Genomic DNA, 17,432 nt, shown 5'->3' with positions numbered 1-17,432 from the left:
AAGGGAGGAGAGAATGTATCCCTTAATGGAAGCAGTTAAAAATCTTCAGATACGCGTACACAATGTTGAGACTGTGCTGATAAAATATTAGTAAATATAGTAAAATATTTGAAAAGGCTGTTTGGTGTTCTGCAATCCAAGTAACCATCTGATTGACTTAAATTTTTTTATGGTTTGAACTTTTCTTCCTTTCATGTCTAAACCTGTGCCGTCCCATACAATTGACCCCATGTGGCTATTTAAATGTAAATGAATTAAAATTAAATGAAACATAAAACTCAGTTCCTCGTTTGCACCAGCCACATTTCAAGTGCTCAAGAGCCACACGTGGGTAGTGGCTTCCATGTGGGACAATGCAGATACAGAACATCTCCATCGCTGCAGAAAGTTCGACGGGGCTATGTTGGTGTAGATAATGTTACATTATTAGCATAACTCATTACTCTGCCTCCCAGTGCCCCCCCCGCCCCCCAAATAAAAGCCTGGATAACATGATATCACATTGACACCCATATATAGGCACAAACTAGGAGAAAATTCACAGTAACATTTGGCATCATTATAGCCATTCTCGTGCTCTCAGTTCTAGAATTATAACTTTTCAGAAACACTTCGTCTAGATACTTTCTCTGCAATTAGCATGGACTGCCTCTAGGTGGCAGTAGATGCCATCCCCATCAGATACCAGAGTCTCTGAAACCATGATAGAAAACCAGTGAGGAAGCCCATCGAATTTATGAGCATGGAATTGTCCTCACCTACTTATAAGCAACTTAGAAGGACATAATTGGGACAAAACTATCAATGCAGGCAGCCAGGTATAAAATAGTAACAACATAAAGAAGAAGACAATTTTACAAAGTGAAATATATAAAAAGCCAAAATAACATAGGCATCATTAGTGACTTTCTTGTCAGCCCTTGTACTTATTGGCAGATGTCATTTGCATTCTCCTTCCTAACACACCCTGAATTGCATTTTGAAGTCAAGACTTCCCAGCGGCTGGCACATTACTCCTCCAAGCTGGTTTGGTATCAAAGCCTTACTTCTTCGTCTTTCAGGTGCAATGTCATGATAACAATGTACAGTGCACTTGGTCATTTTGTCTATGCTGTTGGAGTGATGGGAAAGAGGAGGATGATAGTTTTCTAACCTGGAAAATTAGCAATAAGAAGCGTGCATATCTTATAGGGCTCTGTGAAGATTGAATGCAATAATATATGTTCACCTTGACAGAGGTCTTGGCACATGGTATATAGTCATTAAATGGAAGGTAATGAATTTTTCAGAGTGAGGGTGATTTAAAAAAATGTCAAAAGAGAGGTATGAAAAGCCTCTCTCAGGAAACATAAAGGAAAGCTTCTCATTTGTTTATTAAACACATCTTTACTGAGCAACCGCCATATACGGAACATAGAAGTCAGTCCCCCAAATCACATTCAGTTCCCAGTTTAAAGGAAGAGAAAGAGGTCGAAAAAGACAATTGTAATACAGACTGTTAAGTGCTGGGATGAGAGTGAATCACAAAGGGCTGAGTGAACTTAAATCAGGGATACACCACACAGCTGGAGGCTTGTCGATTCTGGAGGTTAAATTTTAAGTGGGAGACGCCTAAGAGAAGGGGTGAAGGGGGCTGACGCTGCACCAGCAGAGGGGAGACCGTGTGCAAAGACGCGGAGAGGAGAAGCAATGTTCCGGATTCAGGGGAGTATATGTGGACCTTAGTGTCACTGGTCGGAGGGGGCACGTGTGAAGGAAGGGCAGGAGAGCACACGGCAGAGACAGGCAGGAGGTTGGATCATGAAGGGCCCTGTGTGCAGAGCAAGAGTATAAATTTCACCCTAAAAGCTCTGAGGAGACACTTAAGGATCATAGCAGGATGTGCCATGACCAGCATATGACACAGAGCCTGAGCCATGGTGGACAAATGATAAATGCCTGTTTAATGGCTGGCTGACTCACTGACCGAATGAGTGAATGGATTACAAGTCTATGAACAAACTAAAGAACGAAGGAGTGAACCATCAGCTTTGCCACCTTCAAGTGATAGTTGAAGAACAATACTATAATCCTGAGACCCAAACAAAGCAGAGACTGTGTTTTCTCTGCTGGTAATCTGAGGTTTGGTTACACATCTACGAGACGGAAATGACCTTGAATCACAGGACTGTCTTTTCTTAGTGCTCTAGCACAAGACTCTAAGTTTGCAGAAGCAGCAGCTGAGACTCCAAGCATACAGTGGGTTTTTCCTCTACTGTTAGAAGTTGCTGTTCAAATGCAAATTACAATGAGCTCCTTCTCATCCCGAAGAAGGAAACTTAGATTTGGATTTGTGCATAACTGCTGGATGTTTCAGCTTAATAAACCTAATTAGGAATTACAGAGATTATGATTAAACATATTAGATGATTAATAGCATTATGCCGCTCATGTGAAAATTAAAATTAATCATCTTTAGTCAAACAGGACTTTGGAGAAATCTTTGCGTTGTTTCCTTTGATAAAAACATACAACGCTTGGGCCGGCCCTGTGGCTTGGTGGTTAAGTGCGCGCGCTGCGATGCTGGTGGCCCGGGTTCGGATCCCGGGTGTGCATCGAGGCACCACTTCTCCGTTCATCCTGAGGCCGAGTCCCGCATACAGCAACTAGAAGGATGTGCAGCTACGACATACAACTATCCACTGGGGCTTTGGGGGAAAAAATAAAATAAATAAAATCTTTAAAAAAAAAAAAAAACATACAACGCCCAATTAATTGTTTTGTAGCGTGCGCATATATACAAATACCCACAAATTGTTATGTCGGAATACCTGTGAGTTAAAAGTAATTTTTAAAGATAACACGTAAAACAAAAAATAAACCAGAAATGCTTCAGACATCGTGGGTGAATGGAAAGGAAACGGAAGGAGAAATGTCAGGACGGAGAGGTTGAGAGAGAAATAAAGAAAGAAATCTTTCAGACTGAGCATACGATGTGATGTAACACAGTGGACGAGATTGTGGTGAGGACCAAATGCCATAGGAGATGACAAAACAGCCACCATGGAGCCTCGGGCACGTTAGGAATTAGACCTACAGGAGCGAGCCTTACTGACTTAATAGTGAGTATAATGGGGTGCGAGCTGTCTCTTTCCCTTTTTCTGGGACTTTTCAGGGAAAACATATTCAGAACAAGCCTGTGTTTTATGTCCCTGTATTCGTCACCTAGAAAGTCACCACAAACTTGGTGGCTGAAAGCAACAGAAATTTATTCTCTCCCAGTTGTGGGGGCCAGAAATCACAATGAAGGTGTCCTCGGGGCCGCGTTCCCTCCGGAGGCTCTAGGGCAGGATCCTTCCTTTCCTCTTCCTACTTCTGGTGGCCCCTGGCTCGGAGCTGCATCACTCTAAGCTCTGTCTCTGTCTTCATATGGGCTTCTTCCCTCTGTGTGTCTGGGACTCAAATCTCCCTCTGCCTTTTTCTTCTTATAAGGACATTAGGCATTGGATGTAGAGCTCACCCTAAACCCAGGATGACCTCGTCTTGAGATCCTTAACTTAATTACATATGCAAAGACCCTTTTTTCCAAATAAGGTCACATTCACAGGTTTACGAAGGTCAGGACATGGACATATATTTGGAGGCCACCATTCAACCCACCACAGTCCCCTCCTAAACCAACCAGCCTGAAGTGCTTGTAGAATGAGGAGCTGTTTTCAAGGAGTGGATGCATTTTCTACCACTTCAGGCGGCAGGAGGCTCTCCAGAGGGTTGGCTTCAAACCAGGTCCAGAGGAAGGAAGAACGTCCCTGCCAGAGCTGCCCCAGGCTCCCGTCTATCACACTGGTCGCTTTAATGAGTTCCCGAAATGGAGAGGAGACTTGAGTCTTTCCTTAGCCAGTCCAGGCTTGTGGAGCACCTTTCTGGACCTGCCCCCGGAAGCACTCCACCAGCCTCCTGAAAGACCACCAACACTCTAAGGACACGGACCTGTCCGCAGATTCCCTGACCCTAGCACTGTACCTCACAGAGATGGATACACAGTCACAGCATCTCTGAGAGGTTCGTTGATGCTGATAGCAAAGGCAGAGAGTGAAATTTCTAAGGACAGAAATAAAATAACGTGAAAAGTTAAGAAACTTGCTCATGGGACTAAACATCCAGAGTGAGTATTCCCAAAAGCAGTGCCTCCCTGGTCTGTAGATACATTCCCCAAGGCTGGTGCCTCCCAGGCTTAATCGGAATTACTCAGGGAAAGAAGGACTCTCGTTTTCCCCGTGTCTGATTTTTTAAAAGTCATTTTGGCTCTAAAGTGGGACCCAGCTGAATTGGAAACGCACCTTACAACCATGTTTGGGAGATCAGAAAGTCAGAGATCAGGCCTTTGCCCCGACATCACCCATCAGAGAAGTCTTCACTGGCCCCATTATCTAAAACAGCTGCCTCAGCATCTCCTCTCTCCACGCCTGTTGATTTTTTTCATAGCACGTATCACTTCTTATCTTTACATTGTGTGCTTCTGTTAATTTGTATAGTGTCTGTCTTCTGCACCAGCATGTAAAGCCCATGGGAGTAGAGACTGTGGAGCGTGTATTCACTATTTTATTCTCACCATGTGGAGGAGAGTTTCTCAACAACAGAACTGTTGACATTTGGGGCTGGTTAATCCTTTGCTGTGGGGGCTGCCCTGTGCATTGCAGGATGTTCAGCAGCATCCCTGGCATTATCCACTAGATGCCAGGGGCCTACCCCTGAGTTGGGACAACTAAAAATATCTTCTGGGGTTCAAATCTCTCCTGGGAGGCAAAATTGCACCAACTGAAACCACTGACCTAGAGCTCATGTTAAGTTCTCAGTAAATATCTGTGGCATAAATGAATAGGCCTGGCTTTGCTATGAGTGAGCTGCAGGAATGCTAACTTCAAGCCTCTGGGTCTTCGTTTGCATATGTATAACATGATAAGTATTTATGGGTCCTGGACCCTTTAGAGTGGGTAATGATATCAAAGTCTTGTGACAGTTAAGTCCCTTGCGTAAACAGAGGGCATTATAGTTATCACCATTATTATTAACAGTATCAATAACCATCAGCCTTTGTTCTCTATTTCTCAGGCCTGGGGATGCGGACGACTCTGAGATGCAGCTTCTCCATCACGCAGGAAAGGTTGCAGGACCCTACATGGATGGCAAGTCCATTAACCTCAAGAGGTGGGTTTCCAGGCAGCACTTGGCAGAGGTTCCCAAATAAGCTCTTTATGATGGCAAACCCAGCCTCTGCTCTGGCCCAGTTCGAAGGCCCTAACAGGAGGAGGCGGGATGTGTGCTGCAGAATTTTTCCTAATAAACTCCCCAGATATCGGCGCAGGTTATAAATGTTAAGAAAACACCACCAGCACTTTAATCTCCTGAAGATCACTTAGTGTTTCCGCAAAGACCTTAATAAAGAACCATGGGGCTCCCTCTGCTATAATCGTTCCTAATTCAATGAATAGCTCTGAGCAACCCAAGGCTAATCCTGGTGAAATTGGATTTTGATATCGACCAATCCAGGGATGACTGTTGGAGAGAATACGCATAGTTGTGTAAAAGTATGCGCCTTTTGGAATCTGGCCCCGCCCCACAGGTTCCTCTCTCCCAGCCTACGTAGGCACTGCTGAGTTCACCTGTGTGCCATCTTCTGGGGATGACCAGGCATCCAGGAGTAGAAGCACAAGGAAGGGGTGGTTGTAGTTGGAGGTCTCTCGGTTAAACTCCAGAGCCATCGCTTACTAGCCCAGCTCCTTAAACCCTTCTGAGCCTCAGTCCCCTCAGCTGCCAGCAAGGATACAAGATTTCCATCACAAAGTTTCTGTGGTTCCAGGTTGCTGGAGGCAAGGTAGGTGAGCATCACAAAGATGGATGAGTAAAATGTGGTGAAGCTGTCAGCAGAAATCAGAACTCAGAGAGAAACGAGAGACTTGGAAGCACAGTGTTGAGTGTGTGTTGGGGGGAGAGGGCAATGACAAGAAATAGAACAAGAGGGGCCGGCCCAGTGGCGCAGCGGTTAAGTGCACATTCTCCGCTGCGGCAGCCTGGGGTTCGCAGTTTCAGATCCTGGGCGCAGACTGACGCACTGCTTGTCAAGCCATGCTGTGGCGGCGTCCCATATAAAGTAGAGGAAGATGGGCATGGATGTTAGCCCAGGGCCAATCTTTCTCAGCAAAAAAGAGGAGGATTGAAATCAGATGTTAGCTCAGGGCTAATCTTCCTCACCAAAAAAAAAAAAAAAGAAAAGAAATAAAACAAGAACTGAACCAAATTCTATTTGATACAGGGTAGCAAATTATGCCATCTCAAAATATGCCTCTTTGGCATAAGGATTATTTTCAGCTGATTATTTTTGAGAAACAGCAGACACAGGAGAAGCTCTGAAAACAGAGTAGAATTTACCCTTTTGTGAGAGACATTTACATTTGTAAAGGAAATCTCTATTTGTAAGGGTGTCTCCCTCTCTGTACCAGGAAGACGAGGATGACTCTAAATCTCTAGAAACTCTCATCAATAGAGAAGCCCTGACTTAAATCTGCATAACCACCTCACCCTTGTTTACTGGGCTTTTCCTGGTCACCTCCCATAACTGGCCTCCACTCCCCAACATCTTCCTTTATCTTTAGCTGAAGATGGTATTTAAGGTGGTGGCTTGGGCCATTTCAAGGAGTTACTCAGTTTTCCTGGGTATCTCCCCTGTATACACATTAGTAAACTTCTGTTTGTTTTTCTCTTGTTATAAGGAGGTCTTGGCCAAGAACCTAGCATGGTAGAGGGAAAATTACTTTTCCTCCCCTACACGATGGAAATTAAAAATGCATGTACTCACAACACAGCACTAGACACAGTTTGATGATGGTGATCAAGTACATTAGAGCAGCCTTGTTTAATAAAATAAAATAGGAGCCATATATGCAATTTTAAAACTTCTAGAAGCCACTTTTCAGAAAAGTAAAAAGAAACATGTGGAATTCATTTTAAGAATATATTTATTTTAACCACATTTATCAAAAATATTATTTCAATATGCAATCAATGTAAATGATATTTTACTTTTTTTGTACTAAGTCTGAAATCTTGTGTATAATTTGTACTCATGGCTCATCATCTCAATTTGGACACTAAATTTTCATTGGAAATGCTTGAATCTATATTTAGGCTTTGAAAAATTTACAGTTGAATACCCAAGATTTTCAAAACATACCTCAAAGCTTTCTAATAACTGAATCAAGTATCAGTGTTTACATTTAAATTAAAGTCAAATCAAATTAAAAATTCAATTCCTCAGCCACACACCATTTCAAGTGTTCAACAGATACCTGTGGTAGGCAGAATAATGGTCTCTTAAAAACATTACTATCCTAATCCCTGGAACCTGGGAATATGTCACTGTACACGACACAGGGGAGTTAAGGTTGTAGATGGAATTAAGGTTGCTAATCAACTGACGTTAAAATAGGGAGATGATGCTGGATCATCTAGTGGGCCCACTGTAGTCACAAGGGTCCTTGAAAGTAAAAAGGAAGCAGAATAGTCAGTGTTAGAGTGATGTGACCTCAGAAGGACTCAACCCACCGCTGCTGGCTTAGATGATGGCGGGAGCAGACCATGAGGCAAAGAATGAGGGCGACCTCTAGGAGTCAGAAAAGGCAAACAAGGGATGCTACCCAGAGCCTATGGAAAGAAATGTGATCCTGAAGACACCTTGATATTGGCCTGGTGAGACCCAGGCCAGACTTCAGATACTAGAACTACAAGGTAACACATTTGTGTTGTTTACGTCACTAGGGTTGTGGTAATTTGTTATGACAGCAACAGAAAGCATTCCCTGATGAGAAAGCATAGCTACAGAATGTTTCCATCATTGCAGAAAGTTCTACTGGACAACACTGCTTTCGAGCAACAGTGTCTTGGGGGGATGGCAGTGGAGAATGGGTTTAAAAGGGAAGAAAGTAGGAAATGAAAAAGAAAGTCTCCCTGAGCCAATGATGACAGGGTGTTTCGAAATGAGGAATATAATTATTTTGGAGTCAGCTCTCTGCGCCTTGGCTTTAAATAAAAATATTTTTAAAACACAAAACAAGTTTGGGATAATAATAACTTCCTTGCGTGGTATTGTAAGATTTAAAGGTAATATATACCACATGTATAGGACTGGGCTTCTAATGCAATCGGCTCTACCAATGGCAGCTGCAACATTTGTTGCTATCACTATTACTGTGAATTATTATCGTTATCAGCAGTATTTCTATCTACCTTGTAGACAAAGGTTTTTTAACCTATTTCTGTGTACATGGACACATGGAAGGTTTTTTGAAAGCTGTGGACCTGCATCCTGGGGGGATAAAATACACAACACCTGAATTTTGCATACAATTTCAGGAAACTTACAAACTCCCCAGAAGATACAGTGATGCGGGTCTATGCACGCACCCCTGGATAAGGACTACAACTCTGAGAGGGCATTTGCCTTTCCCCTATCCTGAGTTGAGATTTTGGATGCTGAATACTACCATCCACTAGTAATTTATGAGCAAAGGGTGAAACTGGCTAAAGGGTCTGCAATAGAGAATTGAAAATAAAACTGTGCTGATGTCCTACTGTGAGCCGGGTATCTTGCTAGGTGATTCCCACGGAATCACCATGACAATTTAGAAAACTAAGGCTCAGAGAGGTTAAGTGATCTGTCCAAAGTCACACAGCTAGGAGATGGCAGACCCAGGATTGACCCTAGGATATCTAACTCCGTATCCTGGACTCTTTTCAGCCCTCAATGGCCTCTCAAGGTCAAGGTGAAGATGCTCTGGAAAATCTAAAGATAGCCCAGCCCTAATGGGCACCTGCACAGCACTCGTACAGAGGAGGAAAGAGTCATTGAAGTCCTACCTGGTTGTGCTCTAGGTCTGGGCTGGAACAAGAGAGATGAGTTCTGTGAATAGGGCCCCATTGCAACCAACCAACCAAAAGCAAACCAAACCAGGCTGCTTCAGACGCCTCTGAGCTGCTAGAGCCCTGTGTTCCCCTCTGAATTATCATTAACCACAGATTTTTATTATCAGTTTACTGACCTCTCTATCCTACTAGAATACGAACATCTCAAAGACAAACACTACTTTGGATGCGTTTTGAAGCCCTTTACTACGGCACACAGTAGGTGCTCAGCAAATACATATTGCATCATTCCAGGAAACCTCTGTGGGTCCAGCTCCTTTCTCCACGAGCAACCCCAATTCTACCATGAAGCTACCAAAGTCCAACACCCAAGACACGAGGCTAATGCAGCACAATTTTCCCTCCAGTCAGCCTATCAAATATTCAGCATCTTCCCTCTCCTACAGCCTTCTTCCCCTCTATGCACAAAGCTCTTAATGGTGATAAATAAAAAGTGTACTTTTGAATAGCCAGCTGCTTCTCCCTCCTCCACCAATCAAGTTATTTCTCCGGCAGAAAAGCTTGTGGGTGTCTTCGAGGCATTATTTGATTAAGTTGACAATATTATGTGAGCGATGGTTGAGTACCCACTGCGATGTACTTTGGACCAAATTGATTTGTGTAACGAACACTCACTCTGTCTCTTCTTCCAGCCTGAATAGCGGTCTTGATTTAGCCAGTAATGCCGGGCGCCAAGTGAATTTACAGGGTCCACAGTCCCTCTCTCTCAATCTGGAAAGAACAGCAGGAGCAGAGCATGGACTGGCATAATTCAATACATTGTACTATAAGCTGGGAAAATAATATCACGGAGCACGGCAATATACCTATTTGATTTGATTTGTAAACCTGATAAAAAAGCAATCGAGAAAAGTTCAGGGGGAAAATATACACGTTCTAAGCAAAAATGTAACTATATTGAATGTGTACAAAGAACCAAAGAAAGGGGGGTGGGTGGGTGAGAAAATCATGCATACTAAATCAACCCCTACCCTGCGTTAGACAATATTGCACATTCTCCATTTAAAGCGAAGCAAGATTGTGCAAAGTTATTTTCCATTAAAAATAATAATAATGGTAAGCCCAGGGAATGTGAATTAAAACCCACGTCTCGGGTTTTCTCACAATCCTACTTCAAAACGGGGCTCGTGCGGATTCTCTCAGCTTCCTGCTTTTTCATTTTAGCTCTGTAGGCAAACAAATAAGTTAATCACACAGCTTTGGATGTAGTTAATGCCTCCTTCCTAGCTCGGCGGGGCTGATTCCACAGCCAGGTGACACAGATTTAAGAAATACATCACATTTCCCTCAACTTGAATAAATTCAATGCTCTGCGGGGATGATGAAATTCCTCAGGAAGGAGAAGGGCTGGAGGACAGAGAAGGGCTGACTCTAAATTCTTTTGCTATATTTTAGTCTTTGTAATATAGGATGGGCACGCATGGGGCCAAGTGTTTAATACATCAGTCAAGGAGATGGGCTGCCAAGGTGTCTGTATTAGTCAGCTTCCGCTGCTGGAACAAAATACCATAGACTGGGTGGCTTTAACCACAGACATTTATTTCTCACAGTTTGGGAGGCTGGGAAGTTCAAGATCAAGGTGTCGGCAGATTTGCTTCCTGGTGAGGGCTCTCTCCTGGCTTGCCACCTTCTTGCTGTGTTTGCATGATGGAGGGAGGATGCTGTCTCTCAGTTCTTCTTCTTATAAGGACACTAATCCCATCACGAGGACCCCGCCCTCATGACCTCATCTAGCCCTAATTACTTCTCAAAGTCCTCACCTCCAAACACCCTCACATTGGGGTTAGGGCTTTAACATAAGAATTTTCGGGGACACAAACATTCAGTCCATGGCAGTGTCATTGAAGCAGAGCCTGCAAACACCTGGGAGTAAGGAAAGGTGCTTTGTCCTGGAGACAGACAGGGCTGTCACTGGGCTTGAAACCAGACGTTTTCTTATCCAATCATTCACACTATATTTCTTGAACACCTACTGTATATCAGTCCCTGGGGACACAGCAGGCAGGATTAGGGGTTGCTTATGGGGGATACTCTGCTTATCAGAGGGCAGAGTAATGAGACTATAGACAGTGCTCTTTCTTTACTTCTCCATGTTCAACGTTTTGACTTTTAGTTCCAGGAATAAAGAGTGGAAAATAACTCTTACTACTAATAGGAACAATAATGGTAAATATCTGGAACCAAACCACCTGGGTTTGAATTCCAGCTCTACTGTTTCCTAGCTGTGTGACTTTCAGCAAGTTACTTAACCTCTCTGGGCCTCATTCCCTTCATCTAGAAAATAGGAATATTATTACCACCTACCCCCAATGAGTCAATCCACGTAAGTGCCCTTCCTGGCCCATAATTACGATGATGATCAACATCTAGAACAGTGCCTGACACCCGGTAGTCATTTAATAAACATTGGTTGAATGATAACACTCTGTTAAGCTCTTTGCATGCATTATATTTCACTGCATCATCTGATGACTCAGAGAGGAAAATTCTATTATTTGTCCCCATTTTATGATAAGGGAACTGAGGTTCACAGGGCTAAGGGCTTCTTCAGGATGCTCAGCCTGTACATGGCAGGCAGTGTGGCAGAATGGTTGAGAGCCCAGGCATTACAATTTCCTGAGTCAAATCCCTTAATGACAAGAAGATGCAACAGCTTTCTATTATTAGCTATTAAAGACTCAGGCCAGTCCATTTTAAAGCTTCCAAAGTCAATGGGATTCAAGCTCTCTTCCTAGTGCTATAGATCTGTGTCCAGGTGGACCTGCAGTGGGCATTTCCTGCCTCTTCACCCCTCTCATTCCAGATCTTTGCAGTATCAGCATGAGCAAGTCCACCTCTGGGACCCTCTTCCTTTTTCCCCTCTTGGGTCTTGCTCCTTCGGGGATGGGGGCTGGGAGAAAGGACAAAGGAGGCAGAGGGCGTCCGATGCAAGGTGATGCTTCCAGGTGGTGAGAAGCAAGTGCCTCTCTCAGCTTTCTCTCTCATTCTGCTGAGTTCTTGTGCCCCTGGGGCCTTCTGTGGGTCTGGGGAATCCTGAGGTGTCAGTATGCTTGGATTACTGGGGGCAGTGACCAGCCACCCCCTCATCCTCCATTGTTGCCAAGAGTCTTACGTCTTCAAGGTCAGTGCTCAATGCTCCTGACCCTCCTTTTAGGTGGGGGTCCTTCCTTCGGCAGTGGGCTTTCTGGACAGCCTTGGTACTCCTGCCTGTCCTCTGAACTGAAGGCTCTATCAAGAGTCAAGGGAACCACAGAGAAGAGATGGTGGGTGCCCTAATGCATTCTCCATGACAGTCCTTCCCCATTCTCCTGTTTCGGACCATGCCAGCAAACCTCCACCTTTATAAATCCCCAGATAAGAACCAGGCAGGAGTCTCTATGTTAATGACATCCCTGCACCCAACTAATTTAAGGAACATCAAGTTCTCCCAAGAACTCTGCCACTACCTCCTGCTTTGATGGCATCATTAAGACAAGCCTTCTTGTCCTATAGCTCAGTGAGCATCCACCTGAATGAGAGAGAAGCCTCCCCTTCTGGCCAGCACCCCTCTCCCTCTCCAGCTTTCTCCTCCCTCCACCTTAGCTCCCTGGTTCTCTTTAATCTCCTGTCCCACTCAGAAATCAAGGCCAACTTAAACATTGATTTTAAAAGGAAAAATGTTGATATTTTGTAGTGAATCCTCAAACCCACCCAGCTCAAAGATTTTTCTCCTCTAACATATTATGCAAGATTTAATTTAACCAAATGGCAAATCTATATATTATGCTAATTTTCCAGACCTCAGAAAGCTGCTGAAAGCATAATTCGGTTGCAGAAAACTGGTGACGAATTTAAGATGGAACTGATCTCAGCAAATCCTTACTAATTACTTCTTTCTTTGCATAAACACTTGGAAGAAAGAGAAGCACTCTGAGGGTTTTGTTCTAGACTCCTGGGGTTTTTCCAGTATACATCAAGACATGTGGAGATATCATTCTTTGTGAACATCGATATGTCTATTCACAGGCATTTGACAGTCATAGATCCTATCTCATAAAGTACATGATTTCTGTAAACTGACATGATTCAGGTTACTTCTGAGTTCCAAATCCTGTTCATCGGTAGGCTCATTTTTCCTACAGTGATGGATGGGAAGGGTTGCAAATATACGTTAGGAAATGGAAATACTAAGAAATACACTCTGAAAATAGAAGTGCCTACATTTTCTTAAAGGGCCATATAGTAAATTGTTTGACTCTGAGCCATACTGTCTCTGTTGCACATGAAAGCAGCCATAGGCAATATGTAAGCAAATGAACAATGAGCGTGGCTGTGTTCCAATAAAACTTTATTTACAAAAAAACACTGCGGGCCATAGTTTACCATGTTTGTTCTTAAAGGAACTAATACTCTGGGTCTACACTGTTCTATTCGGCTACCATTTAAAGAGCTCCTGCTTATATACAAAACATTTGCTAGATGTGAGGGATAAAGGATGATTAAGACATACTCACAGTCCTTGGGATCTCCCAGCACTGTAGGGGAGAAAGATAAAGAACCATACAATTGCAAGACAATGGGTGAGTTCTCGGACTGAAGGACACTTATTTATAATTCAACAAGAGGGGAATGTTGAAAACTTCTTGGAGAAAGTCTTACTCATCTAGACACTGGGCAGTTGTACATTAGCAGAACTCACAAGCAAATTTTCGGTGGTCTAAAGTTCAATTCTTAAAATGAAGAAAGAGAAACATCCTCTAGTCCTGGAGTCATCTCTCATCTAATTATGCCATTCACTACTCTAAGACAGTGAGACTTGGAATGATAAGATTTGGCTAGTTGACACGATGTTGTACGACCTAGGGCAAGTCATTCACCTTCCCTGAGTCTCCATTTCTTTACTTGTGAAAGAGGACTGACAATACCAGCTTCCTCTTGGGTCAGAAAGAAACAGATGAGATTATGCTTTCCGGAAAGCTTTCCAGAAAGCACCAGAAAGTGCTTTGGCTATTTCAAGATTTTGTGCATCTATAGTCAATGATTTCCATTTTTCTGGGTTACTCTACTTAAAAAGCGAGATTTGCTCACACAGCAGATGAAAATATTGAAACCAATGTGGCAACCAGAAGACTTTCAGTCAATGGATGTCTTTCAGTACAAAAGACTTGGATTCAGGCCCAATTTTTGTCAATTTCTCACTTGTCATGTTTCCAGGATGAAATTACCGCACCTGAATAAATGAAGTTTCCGAATTTGGTGCCCTTGTAGGTACCTCTCATATCTAAAAATTCAAGGCTCTGAGACTCAGGGAGGGTAGGCGAGGTGGATGGGATGAGGAACCCTATCTTGGTAAGGGGGGCATTCTTGGTCACTCTTAGCAAAATGCAGGCTTTGCAGTCTGAGAGGCAGACAGGTTTGCCTATCGTTGGAGGTGTCGAGAGGTCTGCATGTACTATGTCTGTCTATCTCCAGGTAAAGACTTCAGATGTCCTTTGTTTAAGTCACCTGGGGAAGCTTACTGAAAATGTAGATTTCTGGGCTCCCCTCAAAACTAACCATTCATCATGACGGACCCAAGATGAATCCATTTAAATAATTCTCATGGGTGACTCTGACGTACTTGAACATCTTAACAGCCTCTGTTTTATACTCTAGGGAGGCAATGGTGTGAGTTTTTGTCTGGACTAAGAAACCAAATGGGATTGGAGCCTCCAGTTCCCAGTTATCTGACCCAGTTACTTCGCCCCACTACATCTTACCTCCCACAGCTTTAAAATCGGGACTTGTGAATTCATTCATTCAAAGAGCATTGACTGACTCCCTTCAGTGTGACTGGATAAGAACCGCAAGACAGAGGAAGGATTATAAGGGTAATGCGTGCAAGGTGTTTCCCATGACTTCCGGCCTGTGTGAGCACTCAGTTGACATGCTCTTGGAAGTCATTCTTTACCCCCCATATCCACCTTCAAAATGCAAAACCATTGTTTAGAGGACAAATCCCAAGCCTTGGACTGGATCTCTTGGATATCAGGCTTTGCACACAGCTATTGGACTGCTTGTGATGTGGGGAGCGTGCTTTCTCCCTGAATTAAAACCTCTACCTAGAAAAGAGACTTGCATATTTTTAAGGCAGACGGGACGAGGGGTTGGCAGCAGGTGACATTTCAAATGGTTTCTCTACTGAAGTCAGGCAAGACTTCCTTATGGACCTCAGATGTGCCTGGTTTTTTCTATGAGCTTATATATATGGAGACAGAGAGATGTATAATGTATACATCTAATACAATCCCAAAGCTGAATTCCAAGGGAGATGGAACATTCTGATGGGGAGGCCCACTGCTGACTGATTATTTGATGCCTTCGATCTTTTATACTGAATTTGAGATTACAAGCCTGCTTTTCCATTCAGCCCTGCCCCCTGCAGCTTTCCTGACATTTTGTTATCTTTGCCTAAACCTTTCAGGAAAGGCCTCTGAACCGTCCTCCTCTGCCGGCTCCAAGGAAATAGGATTACTGCCTTATTCTTTAACACAGACCAACCATACCTTATTGAACGGCAAAATGAAATAAAACTTTGGAATATTTTTATTCAATTCTTTAAAAAACTCTTTCACGATGAGTAACAGTGAAGTTCATTTAGCATAACTGCCCACGAGCATTTGCTAGGAATATGAATCCCGTCTACATTTTTCAGATGCTTATCATATTATATGTCATTTTCGTACACTTAAATCAAACATGCCCTAAAAAAGTCTTATGGCACTGGCTTAGTAATTTGAGTGTGCACCAGAATTGCCTGGGGAACTGTTTAGAAATGCAGATGCCAGGGTTCCAGCCTTTTCAGTGCTGATTTTGTCAGTCTGGGGTGGAGCCAGGTATGTTGCAGCCTATTTCTACGGATTTGTGAGAGCCAACTGTTTACTTGTCAGGGATTTTGAACCTGTTGTTAAACACAATCTTTAATAACAATTATATGACATAAACCCACAATTAAATAAAATACATAAAAAGGTGATACGTATTCAAAACTCATCACTTCCCAATTTTTTGCTATTATCTACATGTTAGTGAGGTTTTTTTCTGGTTTTTGTACCTGAATGGTGGAAATACTTCATAGTGGTGGGCTTCTGCACATCTTTAGCCAACTCCGCATTCCGTGACAAGGCATTGGTAGCTTGCATTGGCCACGATGGGAGTATTTACAGCATGGGAATTGGGAAACCAGTCTCCTGAACCCCACCGGTCCCCCCACCGCCCCAAGCTGGTTGTTGAACATTTACCCACACATCACTGGTTGGAGCCAGCAATATGAGTTTGTAACAAGCATGCCAGGCAACTGTAATAAAAGTAATGTCTGGGCCACAGTTTAAAGACAATGCTGACAAAGACTTAGAAAAGCCAGTCCCCGGAAGAGTCGTATTTGGGTCATTTTGCCAGTTGCTCTAAGAACCCTCCTTGGCAATGATGCGGCGCCAAGCGAAGGCTGGGCTCTTGATTTAGAAATACCTGGGTTCCAGACCTGGCCCCATGACTTCTGTATGACTTTGAGCAAAGCAGTTAACCTCTGTTCCCTCAGCTGTAAAATTGCCTTTTAATACTCGCTTTGCAGACTTATAGTAAACAGCAAAGTTAGATAATATTATTAAGAATGTTGCATCGAGCCTGGCTCCTAATAACCGTTCAATAAATGATAGGTGTTTGATGATGGTCATAATGATGATGATGTGTTGTTAACAGAGGCATTTGGGAGGAATCCCTCGAAATCATGGAAATAGTTGATGGATATTAAACTACTTAGTAATCTCAGGCTAAGAACATTTTAGAAAAAAAAAACACCTTAATGCCCATTTCAGCTTCATTTAAACAATTACAGCAAATCTGAACAATAATAGCAAATGCTAATATTTTAATAGCAGTGCATACCACTGTACATTGATTATATCACTTATCCTGATGACACCTCTATGAAGTTGGTGCTAAAATTATAGATGAGGTGCCCATTTTATAGATGAGGAAACTAAAGCTCAAGAGGAGGTCTACAAAGCTCGTAGGGTGGGTCCTAGAACTTCTAAGCCAGTGCCCACCCGCTGATGTCACGTAGCCTTCTTGAGAATGAAATTTTTCATCCAGAAGAGATTGTTAAAGCTGCAAACAAAAATGTCCCCATGAAGGGGAAACAGAAGATAAAAGTTTCACATTAGATTACTTATGAAAAACCCACAATATTCCAGGGTTATCTGTGACCTTTGAGGGAAATGATATGTTCTATATATTTATCTCAGATGGTACTGCCACTCCAGAAAGAGGTTTGAATTATGTGAATGACTGACTCCCTGAGTTATGCTATTTCCAGTCCTCGAGCACCGTGGTTTTAATGAAAGGAGGGAGAGCAAGCCATTTTGGCAGACGGTGTGCTGTAAAAGAAACAGGACTGGATGCAGGATCAGGAGATCCAGGGTTGAATCCTGGCTCGGAGATTTGACTGAAAATCTGCG

The 17,432-nt window shown here is 43.1% G+C and overlaps 1 protein-coding gene across 4 annotated transcripts in view; it reads right to left on the bottom strand.

Moving 5' to 3' along the window:
• The window catches only part of RBFOX1 (RNA binding fox-1 homolog 1), a 354,626-nt gene that overhangs the window by 122,036 nt on the left and 215,158 nt on the right, over positions 1 to 17,432 (bottom strand). The gene's annotated exons all lie outside the window — the stretch shown is intronic.

Source organism: Ceratotherium simum, chromosome 26 (genome assembly GCF_057802395.1).
Source record: "Ceratotherium simum simum isolate JZ-2026a chromosome 26, ASM5780239v1, whole genome shotgun sequence".
Lineage (NCBI taxonomy): Eukaryota > Metazoa > Chordata > Mammalia > Perissodactyla > Rhinocerotidae > Ceratotherium > Ceratotherium simum.
The sequence above is the reverse complement of the archived record's forward strand: the minus strand, read 5'-3'. Positions and strand labels throughout refer to the sequence as shown.